The 17,225-nt window shown below is 35.0% G+C and overlaps 1 long non-coding RNA gene across 1 annotated transcript; it reads right to left on the bottom strand.

The window, feature by feature from the left end:
• Positions 1 to 1,447: 1,447 nt before the first annotated feature.
• Positions 1,448 to 4,099, bottom strand: LOC128811691 (uncharacterized). The gene is made up of 2 exons (XR_008438429.1): positions 3,895 to 4,099; positions 1,448 to 3,800 (listed from the first exon to the last, which is right to left on the bottom strand). It is a non-coding gene; the product is annotated as an uncharacterized LOC128811691 (long non-coding RNA).
• Between the last annotated feature and the right edge of the window lie 13,126 nt (positions 4,100 to 17,225).

Raw genomic sequence — 17,225 nt, 5'->3', positions numbered from 1 at the left:
TACAAATCTTACATCAATTAGCTCATTTGTGTGACACACAAAAGATTAACCTGTTGCATCCCAGGTTAGTTTAGTCAGGGGTTCTGTTGAATGTTAGTTAGCCGGTTCTATGTACCCCCATTTCCCCTCACAGTAGTTCGCTCCAGGTTGTCTGCCAGAGGAGCATTCCCATGTCAGTCTTGTGGCCACCTCCCTGTCCATTCCTGAGAGTTCTGTGTCAGTTACCCCATCCCCGCAACCCTATTCATCCTGGAACCCTGTATCCACCCCTGTTGTGCTCCCATTGGTTGCCGTGGTTCACGTCACCCCCATGTTGCCTGTCCCCATTGAGCAGGAGGGCTTCCGCCTTTGTATGTCCGCCCCCTATAAAACCCATGCGCCCCTTTGTTCTGTCTCTATATTGTCCACGCAGGTGCTGGGAGTGGTCACTGCTCTCCACCGCAGCACCATACGGCAATAAACCCTCTCCAGACAACTGCAGGGCAAGGTGGTCATTCCTTTGTCTCTTTACCTCATCCCAGCGTCGGTTACAGAGCACGACCAGCCCACACCAGTGCGCTAAACCAGAGCGCCCGGACCATGAGGCAACCCCGGACTCCCAGGTGGTATGCTGAGCCTAGCCGGGCTCCCCGAGCCGCCCAGGACCGGGGAAAAGAACGCAATGCCACATGACCTGTTTTCATTAAATTGTGCCAAAGTTGTCTAAAATCTCACTGCAGCTAGAAATGTTAAGACAGATTTGCTACTTATGAGCCAGGAAAAAATGCCTGTCACAGCATGCAGCAACATAACCTCAACATAACACAGAGACTGACCATTGCCTTCTGCCAGTTTTGGCTTTTTGTAACTTCTTCAGTTCCTTATGTGCATTTTGTCCAAGAGTAGTTAGTGCTATCACGCTTTGTATTTTATTCTCTTAGAGCAGAAGACATGAAGGGAGAAGGAATTTTTCAGTCTGTCACAAATGAACAGGAAAAATGTAGTCAGTGTAATGTAAAAGACTAAACCAATTACAGATGTCATTTTGGTTTGAAGAGGAAAAAGGTCAGGGACTATGACTGAAATCCTCCCTAACTGAAACATGGCAACCTAAGCATATCTTTAGCATAACATCTGAAAAATGTTTCAAAGTACAATCTGAGCACATGATAAATGTAAAATGCTGATCTGTTTAAGTCAAGGAGAATTCTGACAAGATTTTACCTTCAGCATTTTTCTAGAATTTGCTTCCTGCTTTGGGAGCACATTAATTTCACAGTCTTTTCACATGGCAATCATGCTCCAGTTTAGACAGTGTGTGTATAGACATGCATAGTTATGAATTCTGCTTCTGGGTGGCTTTTTTTTTTTTTTTTTTTTTTTTTAAGTTTATGAATGTTTCCTTTTACTAGGTGTCTTTTTCCCAGGTGTCTTAGATGACACTGTTTTTAAGGGAGTTACAACTGAGTTCAAGATTCTACAAAGTTTATTAAAGACAACTGAGAAGTAAACTGGTTTTTCTATGAAAAAACAAAAATTATTCTTTTCCATATGTATGGCTTGTGCTCCATTTATCTTCCCAGTGAAGTGAAAAGTGTGGCTGAGATGAGGAATGTTATCTTTCAAGTCTGGCCTAAGTGCAGCTATTTCTTTGTAGCAGTGCTGTTGCTTCACGGTTTTAGATTTGAGAACCATCTTTTTTAATATACTGATGTCATTAGAAGTCACTCATGCAAGGGTAAGCTTGTACAGGAATCTTGATCTGGGAACTGGGAAGATATTGGTATTGTGAAACACAAATATTTATATGAAGTCATTTTTGCCCTCTATTCAAAGACATCTGGCAATAACCTTGGCTATATTTATAACACATAAAAAAAATTAAAAAAGAAAATTCATTATAATATAGCAAGCTACATTTACACAATCACATGTGACCTAATTTCCACAGGTTAGCAAAATAGTACTCCTCAGTTAAGCAAGTGCCAGCTGAAACAACCATGCCAGGCAGCTAACATTATATATACCTTATATTGGCAATGAATAGAAATATGAGTCAATTACTGTAAGTCTGCTACTGAAAAACCTCAATATTTTTGAAGCACATTTGTGCATACTTTTCCTAATTTTTTTTTAAAGGCATGTTTTCAACAAAATTTACTAAAAGTGCATTTGTAAAAGTTATGAAAAAGGCAATAACTTTGCAAATAAGAATGCATACAAGTATTTTCTAAAAATATGTTTGATTATTGACTGTGATTTCTTTTCCTTTAGATTTGGCATACTTATATTATTGAATGGAAATTAATGCCAAAGTTAAAAAAGACAACTAAATTAAAAAAAAAAAAAAAACATTTAAAAAATCTTCTATTTAATAAAGCAGGAAAGCTTGTGCTTCTTATAACAAAATACCCTGTACTATCACATTTTTCTTCAGACATTTTAATATCAGGAGACTGTAAACACATAGTACTTCAGTTTTATAGACTGTCCTCATGAGAAAAATAGAAAAAATTAGTTCTGAATATAGGAATTGTTTTGAATAGTGAAAACGGTACGTGGCTGTGCGGTTTGGAATTTTTTTGTTTTTTAGATAAAGCAGATTCTCTTTTGCTCTAATACAATCTATAAAAAAAAACCTCCGAAACATAAAAAAAAATACGTCCCCCTCCTCCTTGTTACATACTCATTTTGCAGAAGAAATGGTTATCAGGTACACTGGGAGGCTGGCCCTGCATTTCATTGAAGTTCTCTTTTTCCGGTATATTATCTTAATTAGTGGTACAGAGAGTTCTTTTTTCTTCTTTTTAATGTCAATTTCTTTGCAATTAAAAACATTAGTATGTTGGCAGTTGCAAGGGCAGAGAAGTTCTACATAAGCATCTCAAACTTTGTTAACAAAATGAGGTAAGTTGTTTCCCCAAGAAAAGACACAGTGGGTTTCCTCTTGTGCACTTCCTCTAGTAAGACCTCACAGCACAGCATCTCACAATCACAATTAAGAGGCATGAGGTAATATGGTCAAGAGGCACATCAGTAATATGGACAAGGCAAACCCCACAGATTTATTTTGTTAAGTAGTATCTGGAAGATTAAATTGTGGCAATGGACCAGTTTTGTCTTTGTATCCCCTGCTTTCCTGTCAAGTACTGAAAAAATTTATCTACCCTAAGAGTAGGAGGTATTCCCTTCATGATACAGTCTGCAGAGCAGTGACAAGTTACATTACTAGTTACACTACTGGTGTGTAGCATCAAACCTCCAAGCATTCATACCACTAAATTACTAGATGCTGGTATGCTCTTTTTTTCCTGCCTGCAACACATCCTGCTGTGATCTCTGTGCCATTGCTGTAGGGGCCCATATTGCCTATGCTGAAATACCACAGCCAGGGTAGAGCAGGAAGGAGATCCCTGGCATAATGACATATTGCTCTACCAAAACATTTTGTCCTGAAATAGGTTTATTACTACATATTCTTATGTGAGATAAGCATTAGTTTTGTAAACAAATCAGACTGTAATCCCTGCCAGTAAGCACTTTGATGCCTTCAAATTTGTAGCAACCAAAAGCTCTCTTTAATAGAATATTGAGAAGAAGGACACTCATTTAGACTCTTCAAATGACAAAAGGAATTCTTTGTTGATGTCTATCCTTCCCTGATGGTTCACCCCACACTGCATATGCAAAAAAAAAGTATGTATGTGCAAATATGTCAACACCTGCATGATCAAAATCTGTTACACAAACACTTGGTGTATCTTCCCAAAAGACACCATGTTCTCCCAAGCAGGTAGAGCATAATGACAGGAGTTTCAGGTCTGAAGTTATGAGCTAAAGTTCCTGAAATACTTAGGCAGTTCCTGAAATACTTAGGAAGTTCCTGAATTCCACAACACCATTTGGAAAGGATACATGCTGGAACAATTCTTGAAGAACTGCATCTTGTGAGAAGGTGCCCACATTAGAGGTTTTCATGAAAGATTGTCTCCTGTGGGAGGGACCTTATTCTGGAGCAGGCATCAGTACTGGAGAATCTGGATACAGTTGAATTAAGAGAGGAAAAGGACCAATATTTTGTTTTCATTTGTTTTTTCCTTATTGTGTCGATTCATGGAAGATGGATAACACATTAAAATTAGGTGGTACACAAGGAAACAAAATATTTCAAACCTCTTATCCAAGGGAAAGAAATCTCTCTCATTCTATCAGAATTAATAAATAATAGTGGAATGTAACCTTTACTGTCAAACTTGAGAGCTAATAATTTCCCCTTCCTCCCTGCCATTGCCTGCCATGTATACACTAGCCTTCCCTGTTAAGTACAGCATTCACATTTTCTGTGCTCTAGATATTGAAGTCTACATAAGATAAGACATCTATTAATGAGTTTTACACCAATAAATCACAAAAAACAATCCCAATGAACAATTTATAGGGCCTTTTGGCAGATGCTTGGTCCTTGGTTATGCACACAGCACTGTCACTCCAAGCACGTTCCTATTATCTACAAGTACATACTTTTCTCTTTCCCAGCCTGATGGAGAGAGGAAGCTTGATTGTCTCACTGGGAGAGAGGGTTAAGGGCTAGAATGATAATGTATGTTTCTGGGAATTACTTATTGAGGAGGAACTACCACACTGAAAAATCAGCTTTCCTTTAGCTTTGAGAAAGAAGGTCTTCAGTCATCCCAGTCCTAACAGAGATAATATCAGAGTTTAGGTTCTGCTGTAGTCACATATTCGTCCTTCCAGAATGGTTTAAATAACATCAAGACTGTTAAAAGAACAGATTTTTTTTTTTTGGTAGCAATTTTGTCTTTAAATTTACCAAAGAAAGAAAGAAATACTGGTATTCTTCAATTTTGAGCAAAAATACATATTATGACTTTTAACACTGTTTTTGTTGACAATGAAAAAATACACCATAAGAGAATTTGACCCTACTGCTAAATATTGGTGGATTTTTTTGCTTATGCAACAAATTATTTTGAAAGCATGCTAATTAGACCTAGTTATGAGCGTTGCATTAATTATAGAAATGTTAGGCATCAGTAGTATGACTAGAAAGCTTTTAAATTATAAAATAAGGCTATACCCAAGAAATTAATTGCATAATCTATATTAATTCACTTGCTATTTGAGTTACTAGGGGGGTTATTTTATAATTAAAAAGCTTTCCAGGATATTACTCCTATGGATCATTTATATATATATATATAGTGAGAACCTACATGAGTTAATTTACAGATAATCAAAATCACAGCCTTTTCTACAGAACAAATTAATTCTAGTAAAATAATTAAAAATTTCATTAATTATGTTGCACTGGTCAAAATAATGACCAGCTCCTGACTCAGCAAAAACGTATTAGCTTTGTGCATATTGGCACTTCAAATCAGATTTTACTGATTAGTAATTTCATTATTTAAAAAAATTATTTACGAATAGCTATTCATAAGCATATCTTCAGCTGAAAAGAAATTCTAAGTGATAATTCTAATTTTTGAGACAAATACATGCTTCTATGTTTTCCATCTCCTGTTGCTTTGCAAGAACTAAGAGGAGCAAAGTAAGGGTAGATACAGTAACCATGGAGCTGCTTTAAGTTGGGCAGCTGAGATAAGTGTTGCCAAAACATTTGGTCAAAAAATCAAAGGCTGCATGCTCAGCTCAACTACCTTTCCTCTGCCTGACTGGCAATTACTTCAAATAACTTGCTGCCCTAAACATCAGTTCCAGGATGGAATATGTGACTAGCCCAGATGATCCCAGACGCATCAAGAGGTGATGGATGAGACTGAGGCATCTCATTCAAGATGAATTCAGATAAATTTGTCTTCTGCAAATATGGGTTTATGTAAGAGGGATCCAAGTGACAGAACTATTTATCACACACACTCAAAGGTATGTCATTATTTAGGAATGGTATTGGCCAGTTTAATACTCCCAAAAAAGAGAAAACCAAAAGCTTTTCTGCTCCTTCCTCAAGTGGCAGACACAAAAGGCAGAGACTGTGGGTTGCGACAAAAATTATTCTCTGGTAACAGGAATAAGATAGGAGAAGCAGCAGTATTAGCCTAATCACAGTTTTTGCTGTACCGGAAAGCATTACAAGGATATGCAGCATTTTTAATGACGGAAAAAGACTTCTTTGCATTCAAATATAGCAAAGAGTAAACACATTTTTTAATGCCACTATAACCAAAAATGAACCTTGCTATTACCATAATAAAAACTTTTCTCAGAAAATTAATACTTTAAGGCACATAGAATATCTGAACTTAGATGTGAAAATTTCAAAATGAAAGTATCAATTTTTGGAGCTAAAGAAAAGTCTATATTTATTTTTTCAATTTTTTTTTTTTTTTTTTTTTTTTTTTTTTTTTTTTTTTTTTTTGTCTTGGGTCAAAATCAAAGGGCAACTGCCCTTTGTTTTTTGCAATTAAAATATTCTTTATTGTTTTGAAGTACCTAAATTTATTTTGGAACTTTTTGAGACAATATTTTAAATAAGTCTTGTTCTTATTGAAGAAGAAGAAGAAGAAGAAGAAGAAGAAGAAGAAGAAGAAGAAGAAAGTATTGTTGTTATTCTGCAAAAATTTTTGACATTCAAATTTATTTTATTTTTTTCAATAACCTAATCTCATAACCTATGTGATTTGAACAAAAAAATATGATCAGAAGTTTGGTGGGAAACTTTCCTTATGCTCAATGAATATCCAGTATGGAATTCTAGTTCTTATATAACTTGAACTCAGTTTTGTGGCAAAAAAAAATGGGAAACAATGGTAGACTTTAAGCCTCTACTTTTTATATAAAAAATTTTGTAATACAAAGCAGTGATAAAAAAAAAAATTTGTCCCAAATTTGAGTAGAAACACTGCAGTCCTAATTATACATTGATGCTTTTCTCTAAAACGTTTGTTTGCTACAGGCCTGATCACAGGTGCTGCTCCACGAAGGTGAAAGATGTTCCATGTACTGCAGGCAGTCTCTTTTGTACATGGGGAAAACAGGAAAGGTTACACTGGGGCTGTGATGTCATAACCCAGTGCTGGAACTCCTTTCCCAGACAAGACACCTCACATGAGGGTGATGCATTATCCTCTCACAATCCTGAACTCAGATTCCAGGGAGGATATTGTTGGAAGGACATAAAATAGGAAGCAGTGGAGAGAATCACATATCCCAAAAAATCAAACATGAAACAATGTGAAGGCATTAGAGGGGTAATTAAATTGGTACTGGAAGAGAAAATGAATTAACCACTAAGGAGATGTGGGCAAAATCAGTTTCACAGCTTTCTCTGTTGTTTTCTTTTCCTCCCAAGAGGGGTATATCTACATTTTCTGTTCAAAATTTTAAGCATTCTAATGACAGTGTGTTGTGCTACTGGCAGGAGTTTAGAGGCTGCAGAAAACCATATATTATAAGATTATTGTTTATCCATGTTTAACAAAACATTAGGAAAGGGAAAAAGTGGGAAACTGAAGAGAAGTATCTGCCAGTGAACACAAACATTATATCAGGGCCCAGAAGGTTGTCAGTGGGCTTTATATAATTTTTAAAAATATGAGCCTTAAACTTCACAAATTAAATTAATTTCAAGTGCTATAAAAATATTTTTAGAGCAAACCAAGAATGAGAGAAATCCATAGCTAGAACAAAATGCCTGAATGGAAGAGGTCCCTGCTGGTGAGCAGAGACTGGGTCCTCTCCAGCCTGTCATATCAGGACACCAGGACCAGACACAAGTCCTCTTTTATGCGGCGGCTACCTGCCACGACCTCAAGCAGTCCAGAAGCGCCGGCTAGCACTGCCTGTGTAAGGCCAGGTGGCCGCCATGTGTGTGGGGGCAGTCCAGGGTTATGGCATCTGCCTCCCCGGTAATGCTGAGCGCTGTGGCGTGGGTAACGCAGCTTTGGTAGCTTCACGTTGAGAGGAGGCGAAGGGACGAGAAAAGGACACTTTGTTTGTGAGCCCTAAGAACTTTTATTCCCCATGAATGGTCAGAACAAAATGTTCTCAGAGCAATGCAGTGCAAAATGCCGGAGAATAAAGAACGACAACAGATTAAGTAGGGGGTGGGCGGACGGGGTGGAAACCTGGCTCGCCCAGTGGGGACAAACGATAGAGAAACAACATCAATCATAACAACCAATGGTAACATAATAGAGGTAGGTACAGTGTCCTGGGATGAATGGAAAGGCTAAGGTGGGGGTGATTGATACAGAACTTTCATGAAGAAGCTGGGGGTGGTTACAAGATACCCCAACAAAGAGTGACAACCCCTGACTGACAGAACCAAACAAGGAGAAAACAGGGAGAGGTGAGGAGATTGACAGGTAACTGGGGATCTGAGTGGCAGGAACTTTCAGGGTAAACAACTTGGAGCAAACCACTGTGAGGGGAAAAATAGGGGAGTACAAGGAACAAACCTAACTAATATTAATAAAACTCCTGACTAAATCAACCCAACCTACGACACTTGTACAGTTGGATTTAGCCAAATAGGCTTTGGCAAGCAGATCTACCCTTTGCCAGAATGCCAGGAAATACACCAGGTAACACTGTCACTATTTACCTTATGATCCACAGTTTTGTTCAAGAGCAGCAAAGACTGAAACACTAGTTTGAGAATTCATCCTACCACAAGTATGAAAAGCAGACTTTGAATTTCCAGTATCTCTGCCAGCTGGCACCAAATGGAGAGTTAAAGAATTAAAATGCATTATGGAAATCAGATAAAGTTAAAAGGAGGAAAAAAAGAGGCTTTCTAATTGAAAATGTTAATTTGTACATTCATAGCAGGACAACAATGAAAATTAACCTGATTTTGCCTTAAAGTAAAAATTTACATGATGAGGAAGATAGAAGAAATTCACACATTAATTACAATGAGTTTTTGATTCTTCATACTCCTCTGAAGAATTATTTTTTAAAAATATAGTTTCCTAAACTATTCAAATGGTCAATACATGTATTTAAATAAGGTAATATATATTCTATAAAATATGGGGACAGTCAAGGTGTTTATGTAGGAGATTAAAGATCAATATTTTTGTGTGTCCTTCTGACTGTCGATGTTTTATTTTTGGCAATTAAAGAAGCTTTATTTTGACACCATTCTTATCATTGCAAAGTTAGTTATTTATGCATAATGAATATTTGAAATATATTTGGGTGAGCCAAAAAGATACAAGTAGCAATTTTACTTGTTTATATTTCACATATTTTTTTTACAAAATGCAAAGAAATTGCAAACTATGCTGCTTCACCCTCCAGTTCTTACCATTAGTCTTTATCATTTGTCCTTTAGGAGGACTGTCTTTGCTAAGAAACTGTCTGAATAAAAGGTTTTTTCAAATATAAATCCTGGTTCTGAACTCAGTTAATATAGCTATTCACACAATTTTCTTTAAAGCCTTTCTAATTCAGCAGTATATAGTTCATTTCCTCCATACTCGGAGTTGTAAATTACCTTAAGAAATTTCTTGCTGAAAATGACGGTAACTGCTAATATGAAATCAGTTTAAAGTCTTCTCTTAGAAAGGTCTGCTTCTTCCTTGAATATAAGGCAAATTCCAGCTGTGATTGTCTCATTCACCTACCTAAAGTAGGTGACAGCCAAATTCTTCCTGCTTATCTGTGGGACTAGCATCTTACTCTATAACATGCTTATTTTCCCACTCTGACAAGCTGTTGATTCACTGGGCAGAATGAGAAGCGAATGTGGAGATCAGGCATCAATCAACTTCCATCACATTCCCTAGCCCAAATGTCAGTGATTGGACAAACTTGCTTTGACAGGCATCCCATCTGGACAAACAGCTTGTCAGTTTTCTAATAGGATTCAGCTGCTCTCTCACCATAAGCATCACAACCTGAGTCACTTCAAATATTCCCCAGGGGAAATGAGTGAAATTGAATGAACAGAGAAGGCATGGGAAGGGTGGCATGGTGTCATTTTGGCAATTTTAGAGTAAATTACAACTTTCTGAACTTTACTTTTGAAAACTATTTTGCTGTAACAAAAAAAGAGTAGATTTGCAAATTTAATACTGACATTAATCTGCAGCTGTTATGGTAACTACTTCTTTTAGCAAAAGCATTTTAGCAAAAAGCACACTTTATTACTACATTGGGATTTAATAAAAAAAAAAAAAACACATAATACTATATTGCAGCCAGAAGCTATGATTTATATCCTTGAAAAAACATAAATAAAAAATGTTTTACAAAACAGTGCAGTTTTTTAAAAATTGCACCTAAAAATGGTTTCATCTCAGTTTTATATTGATCTTCTCATAATTATAAACATTGAATTTTAGAAAAATCTAACAATGACAGTAAGACATTTCAAGTAAGCATAAATTAAAAAATGTTAAGCATATATTTAATCCTAGAAAATTTTATTGATTCTGAATCATACATACACAATTACATTGCCAGTTTAAGTGCCTAGAAATTCAGATTAGTTTACTAAGAAGGTTGTAAATGAATAGCTCAAGAGTTTGTTACCAGAATACAAAATTCTGTCAATAGAAAGACAATTGCGATATAAGCATAATTACACATGCAGTATTTATGCAGTAAATTTGCATAAAATCTTACATAAATAATTTTGCTTATTAGCAGACAAACTCAACACTAATAATCATTACTTAATCCTGTACTGGTCCCTGGGTGTTGACACAGAATTGTGCATGTGCAGTTCACGTTGCAGGAGCAGAGTCCAAGTATAACATTAAGAACAGCTGAGAAACCTGATGCTACAGAGTGTTTCCACTCTACTGCCATTTGGCCATTGTGGTTCCATTCCTTCCACTACACAAGATAACTCTGCTGCCCTTTGGCCACTCTGTGGCTTAGACCTTATGTCTATAGGCATTTCCCAGTCGCATCAATGCCTCCATTTTCAAAGACAGACTATCTCGAATCATTGAAAAGCTCCATATATTAACTCAAATTTTCCCCTCCCCCACTGCTACTATACTATTTCTCTTTTAAAGGGAGACCGACTATAGCAGGAAATTAAACAAAGTTCTTGGAAAAAAATAGCTAAGATCATGAAAAATATATACTGATCTTTTTCAAATTACTCTTGTAAATGACAGTGTTTCCTTTAAAACATCCAAAAAAAATCTAATCTCCAGCATCTTAGTATAAAAAACAAAGTACAAATCAAAGTGGAAAAAAATGCACTCTAATACATCAGGGAGAAAAATATGTGTAGATAATGGAATTATTTCAGAACATGCACATAATCCAGAATAAATTTGAAGCCTCTATGATTCATTGACACAAACACTAATTTTTCTGAAAACAATCTTAATAATTTTGCCATTGATTTGTCACAAGAAAAATATTCTGAAGACAGAAGACACATCATAAAACAGCTCTATAAAAGAGATGTATTAAAATAGTTTGGATACAAATTTAGCATCATGTGAAAACATGATCATTTACTGGGAGCTTTTACCATGACAAGCTCCCAAAATTACACATTCTCATGTTATAAAACACAACTTTTCAAGGAAATCGTCCTGGTTTCCTATCAGCAAATCTGAGTACACAAAGTTCACTTCAAGCAAAATGGAAGTCTCGAAGGACTAAATGGTGACTCTTGTTAAGAATATTTTGAGTCTAGTTTTGCAATTATTGTTTCATAGGCTGATGATTAGATATTTGACCTAATCAGTAAAGGATCCAAGTAATTAAAAGTCCAGTTAACTAGAAATTCTCCTTAATTGAAAGCTATGGTGCTTGGTAAAAGTTCTGTACAACAGTAATCTACACTAACTGTTGCTGTAGATAAAAATAAGCTTTGCTCACTGTGAAAATATTTATTTAATAATAAAGATGTAATTTATTTAATAATAAAGCTCAGAACCATGTGGCCAGTCCTCATTCTACCATGGAGCCCTAAAACATGTATGTATGTTTTATGTAAAACATATATATGGGTATATAGTATAAATAGCATATATAAATAAGTATTATGTAAAGGATGTAGATGTACAGATGCATATAAATATTTATGTAAAACATATATAGAGATCTGTTTTATATACACATATGCATACATATGTTAAAGTGTTCTTCATTTGTTCTGCCATCACAAGGTTCGGTTACTTTCTGAAGCAACAGACCAGACTATGCAGATTATAAAGAAAATTCACTTAATATTCTTAAATTTTCTTGTAGTTGTGTAAGCCAAGTCTATGACAAGCATTCAGTCCAAGGCCTGACCCTACACATCAATGAAAATAAAATTTATTTTCATCAATGAAAATAAAATATAAAATAAAATAAGCAAATATTGTTCTAGTATCTAGGAAATGGCCAAGAAAACTCTGGTGTCAATGTATTTCATATTTAATTGAGATAAATATTATGTGTCTACCAAGAACAGACTTAAGTTGCAGGCAGGCACTTAAGAAAGGTAGATGGAAGAACGGACTAAAACTGAGAGAGGGAGAGGAAAGGGAAGACATGCAGGCAGAGAAGGTTGTGGCTATAGGCTGATAATAGGGAAGTCTGAGGAGCTTTGGAGTAGGTGGAGCCTTCTAACACCATTACGTCCCTAGGGAATGCAGGAGGCCTTTCGTTAAAAGAAAAGCAAATACAGTAACATGTCATTGCTCCTAGCACTGACTATTAACAGTGGGAGACCAGTTTTGCAGAACTGATTTTCAGGGGATCTTCATTTTGATGAGATCTTTTTCATTCCTTCCCTGTAGGACAGAATTATAAGATGCAAAATCTTGTATCTCAGCAGGTTTGCTCTGTCTCTAATGAGATAGAAGGGAAAACCCTGTCAAGACTAATACCTAAAATGAAAATGATACAGTACTCTGCATGATAGCTTGACTTTAAGATGTAAGGCATGTTTTATTTTCTCTTTTCTTTTCTCCCCATCAAATTCATTGTCTACCTTACTTAGTAGTATGGTAAAAAAAAAAAAAAAAAAAAAAAAAAAAAAAAAAAAAAAGTTTAAGGAGCCTTTCAACTTCCAGACAGTTTTAGCTGTTAATTGGTAACTGTCTTTTTTCTTTTGCTGTTCTATACATGACAATCCCAGTAACAGTTTGAGTTAAATCTCAGCCAGAAGTCATGTGGAAAAGTTTCTTTACATAAGATTTGCAAATTTTTTTTCAAATCTGTGCAATACACATATTTTGTCCTTATCTTGGAAAACCAAAGTAAGACTCTAATGGCTTCATACAGCAAAAATGCATATACACAAGCTGTTAATAGTTTTAATTCTAATGTAAAAAAGGATTAAAAGTATGCTTTATATGGTGTGTGTGTATATATATACACACATATGTACCATATATATATATATATATATGCAATATTTATGGTTTCTCTACCATTCCTAGAAATTATTATTTTAAGCAGAAATTGTAAGCATTTAAAAGTAGCATTTTTCTAGATATTTTAACTGCTAAAATCTAAGAACAACAGACTTCATCTAAAGCTAGAGTGTTTGCAGTTGTTTTTTATTGTGTCTAGTATTCTGTAAGAAGTATAAATTTGGAATAATGTGCAGAACTGTCATGAAATGCTTTCAACACAACTTCTATCAAATATATTTACTGATTTTATTAGCTGCTCTTATACTTAGTGTTTGTCTACAGTTAAAGAGGGAAAATCAAATTAAAGCCTCAAGTAAAGGACTCAGTTAAACAACAGCTCCACAGTTAGAAACACTGCAAATTCATATCTGAACAATGACAGAAATTGATTTTATTTCAATACTGTTTTACTTTTTTAATCACTGAAATATGCAATGTAGGAATATTAGAGATAAAAGTCTACCTTAGTAAGCAAGAAAAGCCAGGTGAAAGGCATGGATCTGTCCCAGTCAGAACACATGTGAGTGGCTAAAAAAGAATCTGGAATCATGTAGGACTCAGATGGTGGTAGCAGGTTAAGGTTTGTACAGACAGAAAGAATGGTGTAATGTTTAATAAATGATAGCCAATATATTCTACAAAATGTAAGTCTAGAAAATTATTTGGCAAAACTTTTGCATATATCTATTCATATATTGCCTTGTCCAGAGGAACAAAACACAAAATAAAACATTAAATCTTTGGATTGCATTGCTGTTGAGTATTATGAATATGTGAAAAGTGAAGAAAATAGAACTTTATGAAACAAAACTTTATCTAACCTTTCATATAATTTTCAAATCCTTTGATAGGCTTTAGAAATGTCACAGGAAACTTGGCATTTTCTGTTTATTATTTAATGTCTTTTCCTGGCTTCAAAAAAGCAGCTTAATGAAGCTCTAACATTTATAGGCTCTAAGATCTTTATTTGTGTGAATTTATTGCATTTATGAATTTTATGAAAAGAAAGTCTCCTCAAACTGAAGTGCTCTAACAGAATGAGTAGTTATTCTTGAACAAAGGCACAGTAAAAGGCTTTAAAAGATAAGAAGAGCTGAGTCTGTCAAAAATATTGTGGGGAGATAAAGAAAAAGACCCTGTACATTTATGTCAATAGGAAAGCCTCTCCAGGGGATTGTTAAGTATTGCTGTGGTCCAGGGAAGGTGCTTCACATGACAGCCATGCAAAGTGCTACTGGTTTGCAAACACTTGTTCTGGCTGGGATTTTTCTTTGCAGAGGGATAAACAAATATCTCAGTTTTTCTGCTTATAATTTCTTTGGCAGTATCTTGTAATGTCCATAACAATGGAATAGAATGACTTGTATTGGCTCAGGTAACATACTGATGAATAGATAAATCCTTTGCTACTTCTAGGTAGTAGAAGTAAATCAAGTAAGCATATATAAATAATTTCAGATTAAAGGCTACAGAATTTTGATGCAGTTCCAAATTCCAAAGGATATGGTGGATTTCCTGGATTTCACACAGAACAGTAAAGAATTTCTCACAATTCTCTTGGACATACTGAAATAATGTAGGAATTTTGACTCTACAAGTCTGCCTCTAATTTAATATGTGTAATTTCATTCTTTAATTGCTTAGAACCAGGAAAACTTTACTTCTCATTCCACAGTAGAACATGAATAAGTTAGATAGGATTTTGTGTAAAGAAAGGAATGCATCTGAAACTTAGCTCATAGCATCTCTTTTTTTCAATCCAGTTGATATTATAATAGGTTGTGATCTTTCTTTAGGCAAGCACAGTCTTTATTGAGAGACCTCCATGATTATTGTTGTTAATCCAACAAAAATTCATGTATTGGCTATTAAATTTCTCTTAAAAAATGTGCTAAGAAAATGTAGCCATGATAAGAAATACTTACTTATCCAATCATATTTTCAGCCTGTCCTTATGTATATTTATTTGTAAGGGCAGAGAAAATGTTAAGTAGGAAGAAAAGCTATCTCTTAGGTAAAATTCCTAAGAGAATTTTACTGGAGAACCTTAGTCACTGTCAGTTCTGACAGATGAAAAATCTATCCCCTTTAAGTGAATTTAGTGCATAAACTTGTGCAATTTATTTATTATTTATCCCCTGATTCTTCTCAAATGTATGCCTGAATCCTGAGAATATGGGTGGCCTAGGATTGAATAAACAATCTTTTACACTTACCATCAAATTGAAACATTAGCATACTCATATGGGGAAGCAAAGTGCAGGTAACTATATAAAAAAAAATCTGAATGTTCAAAATGTATTAACCACTCACTTTCAGTCCTCACCCCTCTAAAAGGTGTGCACAAGCTGTCAGACAGGTTTTCGGAAATTATTTGGCAATGCTGCAGTAGCACACATACAGTAACAAAATTTACTTGTGCTATTTTAAAAATATTTGTTTGTTTGATTTAAGAATAACTATATGTCATTTACTCTTATCTTATAAACTCCTGTGTTCTGTGCATAAAAAAGACAGACATCAGTCTTCTGGCCCAGTATATAAAAGCCAGTGAGCCTTCATCAGTGAATGGAACAATTTCACAGAATCATGGAATGACAGAGCGGTTCAAGCCAAGGTGTGTGCAAATTCAAGGCCAATGTTATTCCATCTGATACAGGGCAGAATCCTTCCTGGTCAATGCCCCACTCAGAAGGAGCAGACACTAATACAGAATTCTAAATGTCCAATTTGCTTTATGAGAAGACCTAAAACAAGACAAGTTTAAGTTCAATAGCCAGTTAATGTAATATTTTTTTCCTAGGATGATATTTTTAAAAATTACAGCTTTAAAGCCCAGACACATGGGAAAGCCATAAAGTAAAACCTATTGTAAGCTCCTAAAATGGAAAAATAAAGCTCCTAAAATGGAAAAATTTCAACCAAGGAAAACAGACAAACTTGATGCTCCTTCTTCCAAAAGTAATTAACTTGATTTCACTGAAAGGGAAACTAATTAAAAAAAAAAAAAATAAATAAAACCATGTCATCTTGCTACTCTTGTGAAAGAAAATGAAATAACAATATTAGTTTTTACTTTAATTTTCAGTTGAAAAATATTTCTATTTTTGTACTTTTCCCTCAAATACTCTCTCTCTTAGAGATTTTTTTATATTTTTATACCATATTTTCTATTGCTCTACTAGGAATCCATACCAAGAGTTATACTTTGTTTAATATTGACCTAAAAATAGTTCAGTAATTTAATATCCAGGGAAATAAAATGGGTAACATAAATATTTTTTCTTGATGTTAAATGTGCAACAGTTCCCCTTCAAAAATGCATCAATCACTCTAGCTCAAAACCAGTTTAAGCAGTTGGGCATCAAAACACTTAAGGTCCATTTATTGCTTATTACTTTAGCTATGTTTGACTGAACAGTCACATTAGAATTACTATGGGAAAGATACGGTCTTTTTGTCTTTCTTGCACTGGTGCATATCTGATTGCTGTTAAAAAAAAAAACAGGCACAGCAGAAAATTACTCACTTTTTCATTTTGTTTTTCTTTTGCTATTTAGCCTCCTGAGATGTTTCACAGTAGGATCAAATAAGAAGCAGCTGAGTTGCTCATAAAACACAGCCACATTTATGGGAATATTAAGCAGAAATCAAGGAGCAAAAAGTATTTTATTTTTTTATTCTGGTAACAGAAACATTCCTGCAAAGCTAAAGCTCGCTGTGTTTTTTATCAAATCTCCTTCACTTGGAGAATCATCTTTGACCAGTGTTGAATTGTGTTCTTTGACCATTGTTGTATTGTGTTTTTATATCTCTGTAACAGTTCTGTAATGGTTTGCCCCTTCACCCCCTATTTTCTTCCAGTGGTTACACCCTGAG

The sequence above is a fragment of the Vidua macroura genome, chromosome 1 (genome assembly GCF_024509145.1).
Source record: "Vidua macroura isolate BioBank_ID:100142 chromosome 1, ASM2450914v1, whole genome shotgun sequence".
NCBI lineage: Eukaryota > Metazoa > Chordata > Aves > Passeriformes > Viduidae > Vidua > Vidua macroura.
This window is presented reverse-complemented; position numbering and strand designations above follow the sequence as displayed.